Below are 22,674 nucleotides of genomic sequence, written 5' to 3'. Positions count from 1 at the left end.
AATCTTAGGTTGTATAATCAGGATTTGAAGGTAAACTTTTACCTTCAAATGAAATCAACAAGATTAATGGATAAATGTTCAAGTGCAATTATGACTTAAGATACAGCATTGTTGTAGTAAATATTTTTTTCAAAAATACATTAGTACTAATGAGAAACAAAGATGGGAGTCACTTATTTTAGAGATTTGATTTAATAATGCTGTATGTAAACAAACTACTACTCTACGATACTATTTCACAGGGTCATTGTCCTTCATATTAGATTACTTTACAGTGTGCTTGTAAAGATTGGGAAGTAAAGTTTAATGTAGTTATAGCATTTGTATGTGATAATTCATTTTGCAAAAAGAAATTACAAAGACACTAATTATTAAATTTGTACATTGTTTAATGACATTTCAACCTGTTGCATCTTTGTTGAATGTTTATTTGACTTTTTTGTAAATTAATAAAATTTCAAGACTTTTCTAATCAATCATCACTTATATGTGTGCCTCACAGGGAAAACCCATTAAAGGTAAATAGAAGTTGCTTTTAGGTCTTATACTTTTAAACGTGTTGCACTCACCTTAATCTGAATCCCACAGACAGTAAATTAGGAAATCCCCTCCCCACAGCAGTGTACAACAGATAGGAAGGAATCTTCTCTTGATGACATAGAAAAACTTCTTAGAAGTGGTTCAATATTAATAAATTGAGTTATAAAACTTACTATCTAAATTGTATCTTAGCAGAATAAATTTAAGTGTTTGACAAATGATAATTGAAAAACAGAAAAATGATAACTGACTTATCTAAGAATTTGCATTTAAATGGTGTGAGACCGTGATTTTTTTTTACGAAGATATTCATTGTATCAGATTAACAAAGAATGACAATATTTTTCAGAGTAAATTTTTATATTAAAAAATTTAGTCACCAACTCAATTTTGTCATTTTGGCGATAAACTACTACCAACATTTTATACTTTTCCTTACTGTGTTTATAGTTAATATCTTTATTCTTCCAACAGTAGAAGTCTAGAAAGATTGCTGAACAGAGTACTGTTCAAGAAAAATACTGATGTGCAGATAAGCAATGGCATAATTTTTATTGCCATCCTTTCTCTGTCCTTCTAGACACCAAACTCAGTGTTTTGGATCTGTTTACTGACATTTTAAAATATTGTAGTATCAATGTAGTATGAGCTCTTTTGTACATTGAAAGCAATTGCCGCCAGGTACATTTATATTCTACTATTTGGTATGTGTAAAATCTAATATTCTAGTTTGGAATATGTGAAATATTTTGTAGATGCTTTATGTATTGCTTGGCTTATTTTAAATGTCTTATTGTTTTATATAATTCTAAGAACTAAAAGATAAAAAACTGTCGAGATTATAAATTTGTCAGCTGCATTTCTGATATCTTTTGCTTCTTATCATAGAAAGGGATTTAAATTAAGTCTCGTAGGTGCCTCCTGCAAGTATTGGTGTCAACAGCTATAGAATTATATCATGAAGTCAGCTATCCTCATGTGCAGTGTTTTTAGACTGTTACTATGATAACATTTCCGTTAGTGAATTTTTGTGTAGTAAAAAATTGTAGTCATCAAATACTACCTCTTGCTTTTGATTCCTTGTATAAATACATCACTATGCTACCTGCATGCTATTGAGTGGCACTAAACCGCATCCCATAAGCTGTAGGCAGGGTTAGAAGAAACAGCAAAATGAAAGAAATGGGAATATTTTGTTAAATTACATTTTAAGATTGTCCTGATGGTGCTGGTAAAAATTTAAATGTTCCTGAAAAGAGTGAGAGCACTGTCAGTTATTCTCTGAGATGCTTTAATTTTTATAAGTATGTGATAATGAAATTGGTTACGTATGGCAGCAGTAGGAGGTAAGGAGAATATTAGTCTGTCAGCTAAACGGTACTAAATAACCAAAACAGAAGTAATGACCCTTCAGAGATTCAAGAGGCTCGTTGCGAAAACACTTTTTTTTTAAGCCTTATTACCAATTGGAAATTTATCCCCTCTTCAAGTATTTAAAGTTGCCCTCTTTATTTCTCTTCTGATTATAAAATCAGACTGTAATATCTTATTGTTAATTTGGAATAGTCTATAATGTTCCCTTGTATCAATTGCTGCATTCTAGTAAAGATTCCTACTGTTTTTGTTTTGTTTTGCTTCTTAAAGCCCCCTGCTGCTGTTGATTACACCTAGATCTGCTACTGATTGGAACTGTTAAAAGGCAAAGATAATGTGGATGGTTGCTGAATCATTTAGTTGTAGGACTAATAAATTTTTTTTTTCTGAGGCCCAACAGAAATAGTAACACAAAGAATTTTATATATATGCTGACCAAAAATGTTCTTTTGTACTTACATAATATTTAGAGTGAAAAATACTTACTCAGAATAAAGTAAGGAAATGCCAGAAACCTGGTTTTATTCCTAAGGCACATAACTGAATCGGATCAGAGGAAATGAAAAAGATTGAGAAAATTAATTGTAGCAAACTATGTCTGTGAAACAGGTAATGCAATAGGTGAGAGTGTAAAAGTAAAATGCTGGGGGAATTAATTAGAAATGATATATAAAGCATAAATCCTCTCCTGAGTAGCATGCTTACATTTTTAGAACCCTTATCTAGGATGTCCATAATAAAGTCCTAGGATCGCCATATATGTGCTAAGAGGTAACCTGTAAGTAACAGTTTGTACCCCCTTTGAAATGTGAAATAATTAGCACTTTGGTGGAATAAGCTTAGATTTACTTAAGGGACTGTGGTTATGCTACTGTGTGTTTAATGGTAACTTATGCTATTACTATTGATTTTTCTGTTCACTGTAATTACTTGTTTAAATAACTTATCCTTCAAAAGACTTTGTGAGTTGCTGCTAGGTACGGAATTCATCTACAGTTTATATCTGTTTGAAGTTGCGTAAATTTATAACTTGATGTGGGAAAAAGCTAGTGTTAATTTTGTTTCTCTTTTGGGTCGTAGGTGAGCAGTGGATGTTGGAAGGTAAATCCTGGAGATAATATCCAAAGTTGTTCTTTTTTTAAAAAAAAATATTTATTTATTTATTTATTATGTATACAATATTCTGTCTGTGAGTATGCCTGCAGGCCAGAAGAGGGCACCAGACCCCATTACAGATGGTTGTGAGCCACCATGTGGTTGCCGGGAATTGAACTCAGGACCTTTGGAAGAGCAGACATGCTCTTAACCTCTGAGCCATCTCTCCAACCCCCCCAAAGTTGTTCTTGAACTTGCTATGTAGCCCACTTAGCCTCAGCTTTCCTAAACATGAGTACTGAGACTATAGTGTGAGATACTGCATCTTAATCTTCATGGTTTTTTTTTTCCCTTTTTTATCAAGAATTTTTTAAATGGAATCTTTTCTCATTTTACATATCTATCCAGTTCCTACTCCCTCACCTTCTCCCATCCGCCCCCCCCCCCTTTTCCTATTCAGGTGTGAGGAGTCAACAAAGTCTGATACTTCACTTTGAGTCAAAACCAAGCCCCATATCTAGTCTGAGCAAGGTATCCCTCCGAAGAGAATGCACTCCTAGATGCCAGTTCAAGCACTAAATCTTGGTCCCACTGTCAGTGACTTCACAGTCTGCCCAAGCCTCACAACTGTCCCCCACATTCACTGGGCCTAGTTTGGTCCTGTGAAGGTTCCCCCACATTCAATCCAGATTTAGTGAGCTCCCACAAGCTCAGATTAGCTGTTTCTGTGGGTATCAACATCATGGTCTTAACTGATATCTGGTCTTGAATTGGTCTTTGGTAGCTCGGTCCAATGTTTCGCTGTAGATCTCTGTATCTACTTCCATTAGTTGCTGGGTGAAAGTTCTCTGCTGATACTTAAGGTTGTCATCAATCTGATGACAGGAAGACCAGTTTAGGCATTCTCTCCACAATGGCTTAGGGTCTTAGCTGGGGTCATCCTTGTGGATTTTTGGTATTTTCCCTAGTGCCATGTTTCTCGCTAGCCCTTTAATGGCTCCCTCAATCAAGATATTTTTTTCCTTTCTCTCCCTTTCTGTCCTCTTTAGATTGTATAAATCTTTCACCTTTTTTTGTCCTTTTAAGTAATTTATTGAAACATTTTAATCAGGAGAGACTTGTGAGCAATCTAATCAAATGGTTTGAAGAGAAAAGGGGTTTTTATATATGTGCTAAAGACAAGTTAGCAAAGAGTGCTTTAAATGGTCTACTCCTTAGGACATGGAGAAATTCTAAGGGTGGAATCAAGGAATTCATTTTAGTAAGATAATATGACTCCGAGGGACACCCATGTTTGATACTTGTATACTGAGTATCTGACCAAATTTAATTGTTCTACATAGCTACAAAATACATAAGTTGCATTTCTTTCCTTTTAAATATTCTTTTGGTTATGTTTAATGCTGAAGTTTTGGTTAGAAATGCCACATGAGTTATGCTTATGAAAAAGATTATTGGTTTGCTTTGTTGGTTTACTGTGATTTTTTCCTATAAATGTTTTATGTATGTAAAGGCAAACAAATATATATATATATATATATATATATATATATATATATATATATATATGTTATTCTATATAATTGCTTACCCCTCTTACAAATGATGATGTAAGACTTTGATGTTTTCAATTACTGTTATATCCTGTCAGTTTTTCTGTATTGGTACATTGTTTATTTGCTTGATGCCAGGAAACCAGGGTCAGCTTGTATAAAATATTGAGACCTTTTACGTAGTAAGTAAATGATAACACAGGAAGAAATCAAGGAAGGAAGATGGGGTTTAAGGCTGTGCCTATTTACTTACAGAGCAGTTGACTGCTGATCATCGTGCATAAGAACTCCAGCCCATGCTACCACAAAGCAAATGCAAAGAAACAAATAACAATATAGTTCACAGTTAATGAAGGAGGTCAAAGCACAAATAATGATGACTATAAAACATTGATGATGTCCAAAAGGACGTAAATAAATGTGAACACATCCTCTATTCATGAATTAGAGTACTAGCACTATTACTGCTCAAATCCGTTTATAAATTTACTTCAATCCTTGTAAAAATGCCAGTGCCATTTTGTAAAAATTTAAAAGCATATATTAATATCAGTTTATATGCAAACTTAAGGTGTTCTGATAGCCAAAATGATCTTGGAAAAAAGAAGAAAAGTTGGAGGATTTTCACCTCGTAATGTCAAAACTTGTAAATAAGTTGCAATTATTGAAAATGTAGTGCTTGCGTCATGAGACCAGTGCAGCAGAGTAGAGCTGAAGTGCCATGCTGTATTTGCCAGTGGTTTCTTGAGTCCCAGAGGCATCGCTCATTTTCATCACAGGACTGTCAGCCCCTGTAAGATAGATGAGCACAGTGTAGCTGTACATGCAGTGGAATATAATCGTAAAACACAACGTGGATGGACTTGAGTCACTATGTGTGAAGAAATTGTGAAAAACCATGTAAATTTTTGCTATATGCAGTTCTTTTCTAAGAGACAGAACTACTGGTCCTTGCTAGGATGTGAGGATGGTGTCTGGTCAGTTATTTTTGAATAAATATCAGTTTTATGGGATTGAAGTATTTGCTGATGATAGTTGTCTAGCTTGAATATGTGTAATACAGTTACATTATATACTTAGACAAACATTACTTTTGTAATGTATATTTGGCATGAAATGATGTAGCAGTTACATATAACTTTAAATCATTTCTAAGTGACTTAAAATACCTAATATAAGGTAAATGCTTTGAAGCCAGTTAGTTGTTCTACTGTGTTGCTTGGGGAACAGTTATAGTCAAAGTTCTGTGTTTGTTTAGTGCCGAGCCAAGTTTTATCATCACGGATAACTTTTTCTGAGGTTTCTCCATCAAGTACAAAACACATAAATGTGAAACCTGGATACATGTGCATGCTCAGGGTTTTAGTAGCTATTTCTTATGTACGTATCTTCTGACAGAGTTTGTTGCTGACGAGTGCACTTTTAATGATGAAGCAGTGTGGTAACAGTATAGAGAGTATTTGAGGTGACATCTACAAGTGAGAGAAACAAACAGAGCTTCATTGTCTCTTAGAAGCGTTTGGGAAGACTCCTGAGTTTCTTCACTTGAGTTGTAATGTATTTGAATAACTTCTTATTGCTTATATTACTCAGGAAGACTGTTTCTCTACTAAATTATATTATATCTACATGTACAAAGTCATTAAATTTTACTTTCTATATATTTATATATAAAACAAATAAATATAAGTAAAACATATAGTTTCATAAGTTTATTTATGTATTTGGACAAAGTCTTTGAAATGATTTTGGTTTATTCCCAGTGGTTATATGGCAATCTTTATGCATGATAATTATTGAGATACTTAATACTTTTGTAGTTTAAAAATGTAAGATTTGGGGATAACTACAATGGTAGTTTTAATTAAAACTCCAGTGGGTTTGTTTTTTTTTTTACTTATTCTGTAGTGTATTTATGTGCATTAATTGAAAATTGGAAATTTTATTTTATTGTATTTAAAATTTTAATTTTATATACAGCAAGTTTCTGTGTGCTTTTAAGACATTCTCTACATCCCTTTATTTTTTCTATATTTATATATTTTTTTTTACATTCTTGTTAACCTAAACTTCTTGGGTTTTTTTGTTTGTTTGCTTTGTTTTGTTTTGTTTGTTTTTTTTGAGACAGGGTTTCTCTGTAGCTTTGGAGCCTGTCCTGCAGCTAGCTCTTGTAGACCAGGCTGGCCTCCAGCTCACAGAGATCTGTCTGTCTCTGCCTCCTGAGTGCTGGGATTAAAGGCATGTGCTGCCACCACCAGGCCCAACCTAAAACTTCTTACTAAGCAAGTTTTTACTTTAATCTTTGGAACAGAATGTTTTCTTAGGTTAATAACAGTGACAGAATGAAGACTGGGATCTTCTTTTCTTGGCCATGGTAGACACCTCTGAAGACCAGATTTTCTAGAAATGGTGGCATTGTAGGCCCTCATATTTGTTTCTTTGAGGGATCCTATTTAGGTTTATAATGATATAGAAATATCCTTAAGACCATGTTTGATTACTTAGCTTTACTGACCTAAGAAAAAGCATTGAAACAAAAATGTTGAATTGTTGTTTATGGCTGGGCAGGGCATGGTAGTACATCCATTTTATCTTAGCATTTAAGGGGGAAGTAAAGCAAATATCTGTGAGTTCAAGGCTAGCGTGATCTACATAGTGAGTTCCAGAACGGCCAGGGCTGCCCTGTCTCTCTCCAAAAAAAAATGTAGGAGGCAGGAGTTGTTGAATTGCTGTGCTTTCAGTTATATTTTAATATATATTAGTCTAATCGCCTTATTGCTAGCTAATCACTGCTCTCAGCTGATACCGAGTAGATAAATTGCATAGTGTATTAATTTCTTTAAAAGTAAGATAGAATTTAGATTGTCAGCTACCTACATGTGAAATAATTAAAATGACTTATATATAATTAATTCAAATGTTCATGAGGACTAGAGTCTCACATTTAAAAAACATTATCTTCTTAGTTTTCTGCCTTTTTCTTTATCTTGTAAATGCTGGAGAGAAGCAGAAGTGTTATGTCAGATATGCTAACTCAGAAGCATTGTGAAGTGTTAAAAGCCAGTGTCTTGTGGGAAGATAATGAAGTGATAGTTTGTCACTACAGATCTGCAAGTACTGCCAAAGCAATAGGTAAAAAGAAAATGTTTATTTGAATCTAAGACTCATTTTCTGTTCTAGTTTAAATTTTTTATCCATAATAATTTAATAAGAATCAGATACCAGACCTGATTCCCAACCAGATAATTATCTTATTGTCTGTTGAATTAGTAATTCACTAATGAAGAGACTATGGGCATTTTCACCTTACGATATTTGATCTGTAATTAAATAACTTTCCATCTCCATATGTGTTCAGAACAATGTTTTTGTTGTAAGAATGGAAGAATCCTGAATGTAAGCTATTCTGTGTAGTTACAGTAATTTTAGAATGAGAACCATCACTTACACATCAAGATGGCTGATTCTTTTAGCTGATTGACTTATTTCTTCAAGGAGAGACTACAGCATCCTTTCTTACCTGGTGAGAGGGCTCAGAGGGTAAAGGCACTTTTTTTTTTCTCAGACTATGGTATTGTGATGATATAGCTAGCATTCATTGTTTATTAGTGAGAGTTGTCATGTATTAAGTGCTCAAGGGTTTAATTCCTGTAAAACTTGTGAATTGAGTACTCAAACCTTTTCATTAGAAGAAACTAAGCTACCAATAGTTTAACTAGTTTATCTAAACTCAGATGATACGGAGCCTGAAAAGGTGCATAGATACTAGTGTCAACAGAGGAAATTTCTGAGAGGTCCCTCTGTAGGAATAGTAAAGAAGAGAAGATGACAGTCAGACTTTTCTTTCATGGGTTGTTTTCCTCATGGAATTCTCTCAGAGGAAACCAGTCACTTTCTGTGGCCTCTTCTTCAGGAGAAGAACAAATACTGTGATTGCTTATGTATGTTCAAAATTCTGAATTTACTTTTTAGCAGTTTGAATAATAAGACTGAGGTTAGGATACACTTTAGAGAAAATGGAACATTAGACAGAAATGTTAGAAGGACCCGTGGTGGTTAGTGGCCTCTACTCACCTGCGTAAATATTTACTCATTCAGCCATGTTTAGCAAAGAGAACAGAAATGTTTTAAATGAAATGAACCTAGAGAATAAAGGACTGAGAGTGGTGCTGATACCAGTTAATAACTTAAAAGAGTGAAGAACACAGTGGTTGTCACTGTACATTAATAAAAGAGTTCCTAAGGAGAATATCAGAAAGTGTGGATGTGAGTATATCATGAACAATATTGAGAATCTCCGAGTATTTATTCTTTTATAGCCATTACACTAACTATAGACATTGCTATACTTAGTTATCAAAGTGTGTATGGTGAATAACTAACTTAATATCATGAAAAATAAATGAATTATGAAACAAAGTACAATTTTATTCATACATCTATTTCTCAAATATATGAAGTTTATAAGTCATTTTAAGATTTCTTAGTTAAGAAGGCTATATTCATTTAAACAAACAGAAAATATAGTCTCCCATATAAAGTGAAGAATCTCTCTTCCTCATGACTTGTTTGTCTAGAAATTTTGTGTGTGTTTAGCTTATATGTTTGTATTTTTACAAAATAGGCATGTCATACTACATTGTGATTTTTGTGATTTTATTATTCTGTGTACATTTTTATTTTAATGCATCATATTCCATTTTGCACTATTAAAAGTAAAAAATTGTTATTGATAATTATTTGTTGTTTTAGCATGATATTAACTTCTTTTTGCATAGATTTGTCTATATTGTATAGTAGCAGAATAAATTTGTTTTCGTAAAATTGCTGTGTCAAAGGGTACAGTGCCTTTGTAATTTTTGTTTGTTTTGTTTCCCTCGCTGTGTTCCCAGTTTGTTGGTTTATTTTTTTTTAAACTCATTGGCTCAAATGATCCTCCTGCTTCATTCTCCAAAATAGCTCAAACTACAGTTGTGTTCTACCATATCTGTCTTTGTATTTGTAAATATGAAAGTTAACTGCCTTCTACCTTTCACATTCATAATCAGATTCATAGAAACTTTTTAATTCATCTTTTTATATATTATGTATTTTCTAACTATATTTTACAAATTTGATGAACAAAAACTATATTTATTTAAATTAATGCTTCTTTGTGAAGTTATACAATGTTACTAGTCCTACATATACACATACCTGCAACATGTAAGTACTTAATGCACATATGCATGTCTAACACTCATATTCCTGTATTATATATAGTCATATATTTAACGCTCCTAGATTGTACTCACATGTTTTCTAAAATGGAGGCTGTTATCTTGTTTGCCCACTAGAAGGTTAGGATGGTCAAAATTACTATTTCCTCCTTCTCTTTCTGCTTCCCTCCTTCCCTCCCTTCCTCTCTCTTAGCCTCTTTAGTTGTCCTTCTTCCCTGTTAATACTTTGTGTGTGTGTTTGTTCTGTGGTCTATTTGAAGGCTAAAAGCCATTGCATTATTTTTCTCCACCCCAGCTTATAGGGCTAGTTTTTTTTCTCATGTACAGTGTCTAGCCCTTTGACATGTACAATATAGTTGAAGGTCTTTGTAAATTAGACATTACTACTTAAACATAAAGCTTTTTGGTAATAATTTAATATTATATAGCACCATCTTCCCTATTCCCATGGTAGGCAGGAAAGTTTTACTCCCTGGAAGAATAACCTTTTTAGTCTGCTATAATGCTTTTTATCTGAGTATTTATAAATCAGTATTACTGTTTTTCTTTTCTTTATTATAGTCATAGAAAAGAATCATATTTCAGTGAGTAGTTGCAGATCTTATCCTTAATTAAAACTATTTTATCTCCTCTTCACATCCTTTCTCTTCATCATCTCCCTTCCCTTATCTTTCCAACTGTTAAATATAAATAGCTAGCATTAACAGGAAATGTTTACTTTAATTACATTATTCTGAACATTTATTTTACTTATCAAAGGTTATATCAGGTAGTTGTTTGAACTGGTAATGAAATGCAGCCTAATATCATCTCACATTTATATGCACTATAAGGCCATTTTCCCTTCATTCTGTGTATTTTATTATCTTCAAGGATGACATTTTAAAAAGAATTTTGTGTTTTGATGAAATAAATCTAGTCATCTAATTTTGTTATTTCATGGGGAGAATGTTAAGAAGTTGAGTTGAAAATTTATTAATTTCAGTATTCAAGAACAGTTATCACCAAGTGATATATAAAGTTAAAGTCTTTTGCCTATTAAATTTGCATCTGAACGAGGATCAGTGCTGTAAGGAGGGCCTGTGATGTCCATATGTGAAACCAGTAGTTTTTAGTCATTTTTTATGACAGTTACTGAAAACAATACAATAGTTATTTCAGATTCTGAGCTCAAATAATGTCACTCAAAGGCAAGTATAATGTCTATTCTTCTATAGGACAAGTATTGCTCAGTTAATCCTTTTAACTGGTAATTGTACTGAAGTGTATTGATTTTTAATGGTTAATTGAATATTTTTCTTCACGTTTTATGCTAGTGAACAGTAAGTCCTCTATTCTCAGAAAACATAGAGGGTATGAAAACAAATCATTTTATTCTTGGTGTTTATGCTCTGCTTGGTCTTACAGAAGAGTTTAGTGTCATGTGTATTTAGGGGAGGATTTGAGTAAAGATGAGTTTTTAGCTGATTATTAAGGCCATGGGGAGTTAGGTTAAAAAATTAGTGTCTGCCAGAGGCATTCTGTGTGTTGAAGGGCTGAGATTTGGAGTTTGGTATGTAGAGCCAGTATTATTACTTTATTTTAATAGTATTCTTTCTGGGTATATAGTGGAGCACACCTTTAATTCCAATACTTAGGAGGTAAAGACAGGTGGATCTCCTTTGTTCAAGGACAGCCTGGTATACACAGTGAATTCCGGGACAGCTATGGCTACACACTAAGACCCTGTCTCAAGAGAAAAAAGTGTTCTGTGATTTCCCTTGTTGAATCTTGATTATGTCGTATAAGACATACCTGTTACTGACCTTTCTCCTTGAATCTGATGAAAACCCTATGCTTTCAATGCTTCGTGTACTTTGAATGGAAAAATATGTGCACCTTCATATCTCTGAACATCCATACACATTTTGTCTGCTAAGAAGAAGGCCTACACCTTGCGTGCAGTCTGTGTTCTATGTTTACAATTTGTACTACCTTTTATTTAACTGCATACAATATAACCTTAACGTGTTATTAGTCATATAGCCGATGTCTTATGAAGAATTTTTTAATGTATATTGTCAGGACACTATGATGAGCATTGTATGGTGTACTCAGCTTTTTATATATGTCCCCATGAAGGATTTATTTATTCCATCTTTCCACCATGAGAAAAATATTATAAGAAATAAAAATGTTTTATTTTCTGCTAGAATGCCATCTTTTCTCTAGAATTTAAAATTTTCTCAAGAGATAATATTTGAAATAAAAGTAGAAACATCTTTGAAAACTAGAAAATTGTAGAAGTTGTTAGTTATATATCATACCTCATTTATGTGCATATATATGTATTTTTAATAAAATAGATTTAAAATTTAACCAAAAATTTTCTGTAGTTTATGTCAAATGTAGAGCATATGTTACTATGAAATGCTTTCCCTTATTGTTGAAATACAGGGTTTTCTCCTTTTCCTAAAATGTAAGGAGTCTTGGGAATTCTGGTTGTTAATCCCCCATCAACTTTATTATTGGCAGATTTTAATTATTACTTTATGGCATATCGTAATTCATGTTCACATGGACTTTGTATTTTATTTATGGGATCCTTGATTTATTAAACTTGCCTATCACATAATAATTTGTGACATTACTAGCTTCTCAGAAAATTTCCTGAATAAAAGTGCTGTGACATTTTTCTGTCACTCAACTGGTATCTTCAACAGCTCACTTGCTAACGCCAAGTCAAAACAGGAAGTAGAATCTTTTTCCCCAAGCACACGGGCTTGACACACTGGATTAGTAAAATGCACAAATATCACATGACTTTTTTACTTTCATCTTTGCTGATTTTGGTGAAAAAGGGGAGTCTCTCATCCAAGGAAAAACTTAGAGATGGCAGTTTTCTAGCTTGTGCAGGAATACTGTCAGTGAAGATAAAAGCCAAGAGAGTGCCTGTGAGTGCATGTACACATGCCTATGCTTGAGTGTGCATGTGTGCACCTGCTCACCTACCTTCTTGTATTGTCGCCAGAAGGTATTGATCCACAGGGATCTTTTGTAATGGTCGCTTTTTGCTTAACCTGGTTTATTTGTTCTTTTGATGACCAATTTCTTGAGTTCTTTGTATATTTTGGAGATCAGCCCTTTTTCCTACATGGAGTTGGTTAAAATCTTTTTCCATTCTGTAGGCTGCCACTTAGTCTTTTTTCCATGTCCTTTGCTTTACAGAAGCTTCTCATTTCAGGAGGTCCCATTTATTAATTGTTTCTTTCAGTGTCTGTGCTACTGGGATTATATTTATGAAATGGTCTCCTGTGCCAGTGCATTCAAGCATACTTCCCATTTTCTCTTCTATGAGGTTCAGTGTGGTTGGTTTTATGTTGAGGTCTTTGATCCATTTGGACTTGAGTTTTTTGCATGGTGATAGATATGAATCTATTTTCATTCTTCTACATGTTGATATCCAGTTATGCCAGCACCATTTGTTGAATATGCTTTCTTTTTTCCATTTTATATATTTTTTTACTTCTTTGTTAAAAATCAAATGTTCGTAGGTGTGTGGATTGATATCTGAGTCTTCAAATCTGTTACATTGTTCCTCCTGTCTGTTTTTATACCAATACCAGGCTGTTTTGAGTACTGTAGCTCTGTAGTAGAGTTTGAAGTCAGGGATTGTGATGCCTCCAGAAGTTCCTTTATTTTACAGGATTGTTTCAACTATCCTGGGCTTTTTGCTTTTCCATATGAAATTGAGTATTATTCTTTCGAGGTCTGTGAAGAATTTTGCTGGGATTTTGATGGACATTGCATTGAATCTGTAGATTGCTTTAGATAAGATTACCATTTTTCCTATGTTAATTCTACCTATCCTAGAGCTTGGGAGATCTTTCCACTTTCTGGTATCTTCTTCAATTTCTTTCTTCAAAGATTTAAATTTCTTGTCATACAAGTCTTTTACTTGTTTGGTTAGAGTTACTCCTAGATATTTTGTCCTATTTGTGGCTATTGTGAAAAGTGATGTTTCTCTGATTTCTTTCTCAACCCATTTAACATCTGTGTAAAGGAGGACAATTGATTTTTTTTTTTTTTGAGGTAGTCTTGTATACTGCTACCGTTACTCAAAGTGTTAATGAGTTGTAGAAGTTCCTTGGTAGAATTTTGGGGTCACTTATATAAACTATCATATCATGGGCAAATAGTGAGAGTTTGAATTCTTTTCCAGTATGTATCCCTTTCATCTCATTTTGTTGTCTTATGGCTCTAGCTAGAACCTCAAGAACTATCTTGAATAGATATGGAGAGAGTTGGCAACCTTGTCTAGTTCCTTATTCCAGTGGAATTGCTTTGAGTTTATCTTGATTTAGATGTTGGCTGTTGCCTTTATTATGTTTAGGTATATTCCTTGTAACCCTTCTATCTCCAAGACCTTTATGATGAAGGAATGTTGTATTTTGTCAAAGGCTTTTTTAGCATCCAGTGAGATGATCGTGTGGTCTTCTTTTTTTTTTTTCAGTTTGTTTATATGGTGGATTATATTGACGGATTATTTATTTATTTATTTAAAAATTTCTCTCTCCTCCGCGCCTCCCTTTTCCCTCCCTCTCCCCCCACTTCCTTCTCTCTCCCTCTCCAGTCCGAAGAGCAGTCAGGGTTCCCTGCCCTGTGGACAGTCCAAGGTCCTCCCCCCTCCATCCAGGTCTTATTGACAGATTTTTATATGTTGAACAAAGCCTTCATGTCTGTAATGAAGCCGACTTGATCATGGTGGATTTTTTTTTTTGATGTGTTCGTGTATTCTGTTTGCCAGTATTTTATTTGGTAATTTGTATCAATGTTTATGAGTGAGATTGGTCTGTAATTCTATTTCTTAATAATGTCTTTATGTGGATTGTGTATCTGGGTAACTGTAGCCTCATCAAAAGAGTTAGGCAATATTCCTTCAGTTTCTATTGTGTGGAACAATTTCAGGAGTATTGGTATTAGTTTTCCTTTGAAAATTCAGTAGAATTCTGCACTGAAACCACCTGGCACTGGGGATTTTTTTTTTGGTTGGGAGACTTTTGATGACTATTTCTATTTCTTTAGTAGTTATAGATCTATTTACTTTGGTTATCTGATCTTGATTTAATTTTGGTAAGTGATATTTATTCAGAAAGTCGTCCATTCCTTTAAGTTTTCCAATATTCTGGAGTACAGCCTTTTGAAACATGACCTGATGATTCTCTGTATTTCTTCTGTTCCTGTTGTGCCCCCTTTCCATTTCTGATTTTGTTAATTTGGATATTCTCTCTCTGCCCTTTGGTTAGTTTGGATAAAGGTTTGTCTATTTTGTTCAGTTTCTCGAAGAACCAAGTCTTTGTTTCATTGAGTATTTGTATTGTTTCCTTTGTTTTTATTTTGTTGATTTCAACTCTCAGTTTGATTATTTTCTGCCGTTTAGTCCTCCTGGGTGAGTTTGCTTCTTTATCTTATAGAGTTTTCAGGTATTCTGTTAGCTCACTAAGTGTTGGATTTTTCCAGCTTCTTTATGTAGGCATTTAGTTCTGTGGACTTTCCTCTTAAATTGTGTCCCATAAATTTGGGTATGTTGTGTGGTCATTTTCATTGAATTTTAGGAAGTCTTTAATTTCTTCCTTTATACTTCTTTGAACTGTTGATGATTCAGGTGAGCATTATTTAATTTCCATGTGTTTGTGGGTTTTTGGAATTAGTGTTGCTGTCGAATTGTTATTTTACATGGGATTATTCCAGTTTTTTTTTTTTTTATCTGCTGAGGTTTGCTTTTTTACGTAGTATGTGGTCAGTTTTTGAGAAGGTTCCATGAGGTGCTGAGAAGAAGGTATATTTTTTATGTTTGGAAGGAATAGTCTATAGATGTCAGTTAAGTACATTTTGTGTCGTAACATCTTTTAGTTCCCTTATTTCTTTGTTAATTTTCTGTCTGATAGACCTGTCCAATGGTGAGAGTGGGGTGTTGAAGTCTCCCACTATTAGTGTGTAGGGTTTAATATGTGTGATTTAAGCTTTAGAAGTGTTTCTTTTACATATGAGGGTGCCCTTGTATTTGGGTCATATATGTTTAGTATTGAGATTTTGTCTTGATGCATTTTTTCCTGTGACTAATATGAAATGTCCTCTTTGTCTCTTGATTGATTTTTCATTTGAAGTCTATTTTGTTAGATATTAGGATAACTACACCAGCTTGTTTCTTAGGTCCATTTGATTAGAAAGTTTCTTCCTAACCCTTTACTCTGAGGCAATGCCTGTCTTTGAGGTTGAGGTGTGTTTCTTGTATCTTGCTTTCATATCCATTCTCTTAGCCTCTGTCTTTTTATAGGTGAGTTGAGTCTATTTATATTAATGGATATTAATGACCAGTGATTGCCATTTTCTGTTATTTTAGTTTTCGTTTATGGTCATACTATTGTGTGTGTTTATCCCTTTTTTGGGATTTGCTGCCGAGAGATCATCTATTGTCTGTGTGTTTGTGTATGTAGTCAACTTCGTTAGGTTACTAGTACTTTCTGTAATGCTTGGTTTGTGACTAGGTATTGGTTAAATCTGGTTCTGTCATGTAATATCTTGTTTGTTTCTGTCTGTGTGATTGAAAATTTTGCTGGGTATAGTAGTCTGGGCTGGCATCCCTGGTCTCTTAATGTCTACATAATGCTTGACCAAGGCCTTCTGGCTTTCATTGTTTCAATTGAAAAGTAAGGTTAATTCTGATAGGTCTGCCTTTGTATACTTCTTTGCCCTTTTTCTTTGCAGCTCTTAATAGTTTTTCTTTATTCTATGTGTAGTGTTTAGATTATTATGTGGCTAGGAGCTTTTTTTTTTGTTCCAGTCTATTTGTTGTTTTGTAAGTTTTCTGTATCTTCACAGACATATCTTTATATAGGTTGGGAAAGTTTTCTTCTATGATTTTGTTGAATATATTTTCTGTGCCTTTGAGCTGGAGTTCTGCTTCTTCTATACCTATTATTCTTAGGTTTGTTCTTTTTATGGTGTCCCATATTATCTGGATATTTTGTGTTAAGCTTTTGTTAGGTTTAATGTTTTCTCTGGCCAATGAGTCTGCTTTTATTGCATCTTCAGCACTTGAGATTCTCTCTTTCATTTCTTGTATTCTGATCCTTTTGTGGTTCCTGATTGTTTTCTCAGAATTTCCATTTCTATAATTCCTTCGGTTTCTGTTTTCTTTATTGTCTCAATTTTGTTTTCATTCGTTAATCGTTTCTTTCACCTGTTTGATTGCTTTTTGTTGGTTCTCCCTTTTTTTTTTTTTGTTCTCTTTTGCTCAGTTTCTTTGAGGGAATTTTTCAGTTCCTCCTCAAGCATTCTTCTAAAGTTACTTTTTAGGTCATTTTCTTTTGCTTCATCTTTATTTGTTCACTAGTTTTTATTGGTGTCGTTTTGCTCTTTGTGGTGTTGAGTGTGCTATTACCTTGTCTACTCATCTTTTCCTCTAATTGTTGTAGTTGTATTTCTTGTTATCAATCTTCCAGGAGCCAGTGGGTCCAAGGTTCTGATGGTGGCTCTTCCTGCAGTCAGGGCCAAGGTTCCAGTTACCTGGGAAGTCACTTGGTATTTCTAAAGGTCACTCAGCACTCCCTGGTATTGTTCTGCAATACCTTTATTCCTTTGGCCCTGCTCTGGCCTGTTCCAGCACAGGTTCCTGGTTTGGGCCTTCTCTAGGAGGTTGCTGGCTCTGGGCTGCTACCTTAGAGGTTGCTGACTAGTTCCTGCATAGACAGAGGTCTCTGGCTTGGGCCTGCCCCCTCAGGGGTTGCTCTCTGTACTTGCTCTTGTGGAGGTTGTTGCCTCAGGCCTGTTCCTGTTGTCCAATGGCTCAAATCTGCTTTTGTGGAGGTAGCTGCCATGAGGGCCTGCTTTTTGTCTGAGGTAGCTTGCTTAGGCCTGCCTCTGCTGAGGTCCCTGGCTTAGGCTTGATTACTTTGAGGGGCCTGACTCAAGCCCGGTCCTACAGAGGTCTCTGGCTCCACATTGTTTGAATTTTTATTACCCTAATTGTTGGAGTGGTGAACACTTTTTGAGCTGTTTCCTAGCTTCTTGTTTGTTTTTCTTCCTCCTCCTCTTTTTAGAACTCCTTGTTTAGGTCTTACATTTTTGAGTAGATATTTTTTTTTATATTTGTTTCTTTTGCTTTTTGAGTTCTTTTTTTTTCTGATATTAGTGTTTGAAATGTTTGCTGTCAAATGATACTTTGGCTTCTGTATTGCCTGGTTGATTGTTTTTTTGAAAAGATGTAGTTCAGCACAATTCTAATTTGTTTTAATTATGAAAACCCGGTGTCGGTTCCCATGGGAGGCCTTACCATCTCTGAGAAGTGGATAGAGGGTGGGATGGAGAGGAGGTAAGGGAATGGGAGGAGGAGAGGGAAGGGGAACTGGGAGTTGTATGTAAAATTAAAAAAAAATGTTTTAAAAGAGAAAAGAAATGAAAAAACCTTGAGTCAGATATAGAGTTTAATGCTGGAAATCAGAGAAGCAAAGCAGCCAGCCATTAGTTCTTCCCTCTACTGAATCCTCAGACAAAAAGGGTGATCCTGTCCCTAAGAATCCTCAGACTCAATGCCCTGTGTTCCTGCCCCTCCATGTTTATAGTCTTCTCCATAGCCATATCCCTTCCTGTGTCCACCTTTGTAGTGCTGGGATTAAAGCTGGGTGACTCCCAACCACTGGGACTAAAGTTGTGAGCCATCATTCCCTGACTACTGTATTAGTCTCCTGCAGCTTGAAATGTCATGCTTTGTGGCTATCCACAGGAGCCCTGCTCTTTCCTTAAACAGAGTAAGAGTGGAATGAATGCAGGGTGAGAACAGGGGGGAAAGGGAAGGGACCAAGAAGAGAGGAGGGAGAGGAAACTGTGGCCAGCAAGATGTAAAATTAAAACAACAAACAAAAAATCTAAAAATAAGGTTGCTATGATCATAGTGTTCCATCCCAGCTGTAATATCCCTGAGACATAAGTGCTTCTGCATTTTGATACCCAGTAGGTGGGGACAGCTTCTTTTCTTCGTCTTTTACATCTAAAGATAGCTTTGGAATCTTACGAGGATATTCTGGCATTTTTTTTAAAAAATAAAGATTGCTTGGTACTATAGGATGCTCAGAATTTATATAAGTAATAGCAGGTCTTTCTTAAGGCTTTACACGGTTGAATACTGGAAGGCCAAGGGTATTACTATCTAATAGAATAAGCATTTTAGTACTACGAGTCTCTAACATACTATATATTTCTTATACATCTTGCTTTTAATATTTTATTCTAACAATACAAAAATTATAAGACTCCATCCGGGCCGTGGTGGCACATGCCTTTAATCCCAGGACTCAGAAGGCGAATCTTTTTGAGTTCAAGGCCAGCTAGGTCTACAGAGCTAGTCAGGACAGGCTCCATAGCTAAGAGAAACCCTATCTCGAAAAAAACAAAATAAGATTCCAATGTCTTTTAATTTTATTTTGGTCATTTTATTTGATATAGAAAGTTACTATAATCCTATAACTGTTATTAGACAACCCTTGATATTTCCAGTTCATGATTGAAATGAGTTTCAGTGTTTTATCAGTGGGTGGTAATGTTGAATGACATGTATTCAGACAAACGCTTTTATATATAATTTATTTGGCATTGTAAGTACATTTATCTTGTGAGAATCAGGCCCCCTATTGTCAAATGAAGTATTTTTATAAAGGTTTGGAGTAAATAAATAATAAAACTACTTTGATATACACTCTAACAATATTAAATATTAAGACTTAAAATTATCAATTTAAATACTTAATTAACCTATTTAAAGTCCTTGTGGCTGTCTTACATTAAAGATTGAAAGATCTTTTAAACAGGACTTCATACTTTTTATTTTGTCTTCTTTGTAATTAATATTTTAAAAAATACTGTTTTCAACGAGAAATTTTTTTTAGCTACTACCATTTCTAACTTAAAAAGGTGGTTTTTCCCTCTATTTTGTACAATATTTATGTGAAATATTCAGTTATTTTACCTTTTAATATGAAAATAAAACTTCTAAAGTTATGTCAGAGAAGCTTTCCATTAGAGCCAATACGTCATATTTTAGGTGAAATACACATCATAGTGAAGACATGCTACCTATGACACATACTTATTTTTGCTGTCTTCTTCCTGTTTGTTGTAAAATTTTGAGGTAGTTTGTTGAATATCTTGTGGGTTTTTCTTTTTTCTTGAAGGAATACCACTTTGTCTTTTCAGTGCTTGATTTAATTAATTTTTAGTTTGCTATTAGTCAGGAATTCAAATGAATGAATAATGTTTAAGTTCACATAAAATATGTTTGTCTTTAGAATAACATAATTCAGAATATTAATTATAACTAAGTATTACAAGCAGTGAAGAACTGAATACAAGCTAGAGCAAGCAAAATTTCAGTCAGTGAAAATAGATTAGTTTATTTGAATTTGTTTATATGATGCTATTTTAAAAAATCACATGCTATTCAATATATTACACGTAGTATTGTACCCAGACATTGCTATCAACTGAAACTTTTAATTAAAATAGTGCTTGCTTTATACAAAAATACTGTAATGTTTTTAATATACTTTAAATCCCAACCATCATGACTTTCGAAATAGCCATTGTATAGTAAGCTTTATATTAGTGTATAAAAGTTTTCAGAGAGATACTTTCATATCTAGATTTAATATTGTAAGAACCAGACTTCTAAAAACAGTACACCTGCCTTTCAGATTAATTTTAGATTATGAATGAGAATTACAGCCTAATTTGTCAGCTCATTTTACTAGGATAGCTTTCAAAGTCATATAGTAATACCAGCCTCAAGGTTTTTAATTTTGAGTTTTACATGAATAAAAATTGTAAGCTAGAAATAATAACAAAGAAAATATGTATCTTTTCTGAGATATTAGAATGTATGTTGCTATGCTTCTACAATTTATAAAAGCATGATTACTTTGGCTTATTTAAAACCAAGGATATTTTTATTAGAATTTAGAGCCTGATTAGCATCTTTTAAGGGAACTAAAGTCTATCAATTACTGACTTAAGTTTTTATTTTCTAAGAAACATGTTTTTCAGCTATTCATATTTTCTTCCACAAAGAAGCTAGATGATTAGGTTGTCGCAATATAATATTCATGTCAGAATTTGTAAATGAAATTTTAGGTATAATGGAACATTGAATATGTAATTTTTTAAAACCCATCAAACAAATAAGCAATTTTAAGGGCTTTTTCTTTTATAGTCTGATATTATTGATAAATAATTCATCCAGGACAATGATTTAAATGAATATAGACACATTTGTTAAATGATCTTTAATAATAAACTTTGCTTCATAATAAACTTTTTCAGGTACCTTTAATGAAACACCAATTGGGGAATTCTTAGTAAATTGATTTCACATTTAAAACCAACATTTCGATTTTTACAGGGTTATCCCAGTAGCAATAATAGACATTCTTAACGTTTTTATTCTAAAAGCTACAATCATCCTTTATATCTTAAACAAGCAATAGAAACGAAGGCAACAACTTTTAGTTACTTTTGAATTAGATTAGTATTTAAATCTTTAATTAAAACAAAATGAAGAACATTATCTATACTGTTTATCAGTAGATTACTTGAAAGTAACTTATTATTAGTCTGCAGGTTTACTTTGTTTAATTATAAATACTTTGCAGTGTCTCAGTTTTGATCTATAAACATAAATTATGATATATTGTATTCCTCATTTGTAAAGAATGATTGTAGATTACTTTCTTTATGAATAGTTAACTTTAGATTCTGATTTTTCACTAATACCATAGATCTGTCAAGTTCTAGACCTGATTCTCATCCCTCCTAATGCTTTGTCTCCATGTTCCTCATGCTGTGGTGACCCCCACAATTGTAATGTAAATATGAAATATGCAGGATATGTGATATGTGACCCCTACTAGGAGTCGAGACTCAGAGGTTGCAAATCACTGTTCTAAAGGATTATAACTGGGGCCAATTTTATTGAACCATTTCTGGAATTTTAACCTTCTCTAAGGAATGAAAAAATTCTTAATCGTTTTTTAGCATCTTGAACAGGTATGATTATCATGTTTTTCAGATGTAGGACTCTCTCTATACTATCTGTGCTTGTCTGCAACCTTTCCCTGCGTATTTGGGACAAAAGAAACATACTGTTATGGATCCCGGTTGATGCTTTCTGACCCCCATTTCTGAAACAGAATCTGTTGTAATCTAGGCATGAACTACCACGTTGAATTTGTTTAGTGTTGGAATTTGAACTCTGGGCTTCATACCTTTTAGGCAAACACAATGCCATCTGAGCTACTTTGCTTTCTAAAATAAACTTTGATCTCAGTTTAATTGTTATCTATTTTTTCAGAAAGTTTAAAATCCCTAAAATTCATTCATTTGTATTTTTAAAGCTTGTAAGAGTAGTTTTACAGTTCTATAAAAATAAGAAGGTAAAGTAATATGACTATGAGAGCCAGCTTAGATGGACTATTAAGGAGATTTAACAGCTCAGAATAGATGACATGTTCACATTTTACTTCTATTGTTTTTAATAATATAGAAAGAGAATATGAATCTTGCTTTAAAATACCCGTGTTCTAAATATAAATTTGAAATCTATTTAAATAATGTACTCCATGGCAGTGATTATTTACAACTTTGCATTATTTACCAATATGTGCAAGTAAGAAAACCTCACACCTTCCTGGGTAACTGGTGTCTGTCTCGACAAAACAGAGTACGTTCAAATTCTGGCTTTAATACTATATGATGCTGGAGAGATGGCTCAGAGATTAAGAGCACTGGCACTCTTCCTCAGGCCTGGTATTCAATTCCCAGTACCCACATACGCTCCTAAACTTCTATAATTCCAGTGCCAGGGG

General features: G+C 33.7%; 1 protein-coding gene across 4 annotated transcripts in view; it reads left to right on the top strand.

Moving 5' to 3' along the window:
- Positions 1-22,674, top strand: part of Tbc1d5 (TBC1 domain family member 5) — a 452,807-nt gene that overhangs the window by 124,242 nt on the left and 305,891 nt on the right. The gene's annotated exons all lie outside the window — the stretch shown is intronic.

Source organism: Microtus oregoni, unplaced genomic scaffold (assembly GCF_018167655.1).
Source record: "Microtus oregoni isolate MIOR12 unplaced genomic scaffold, Mior012 000007F_ref0000211, whole genome shotgun sequence".
NCBI lineage: Eukaryota > Metazoa > Chordata > Mammalia > Rodentia > Cricetidae > Microtus > Microtus oregoni.
This window is presented reverse-complemented; position numbering and strand designations above follow the sequence as displayed.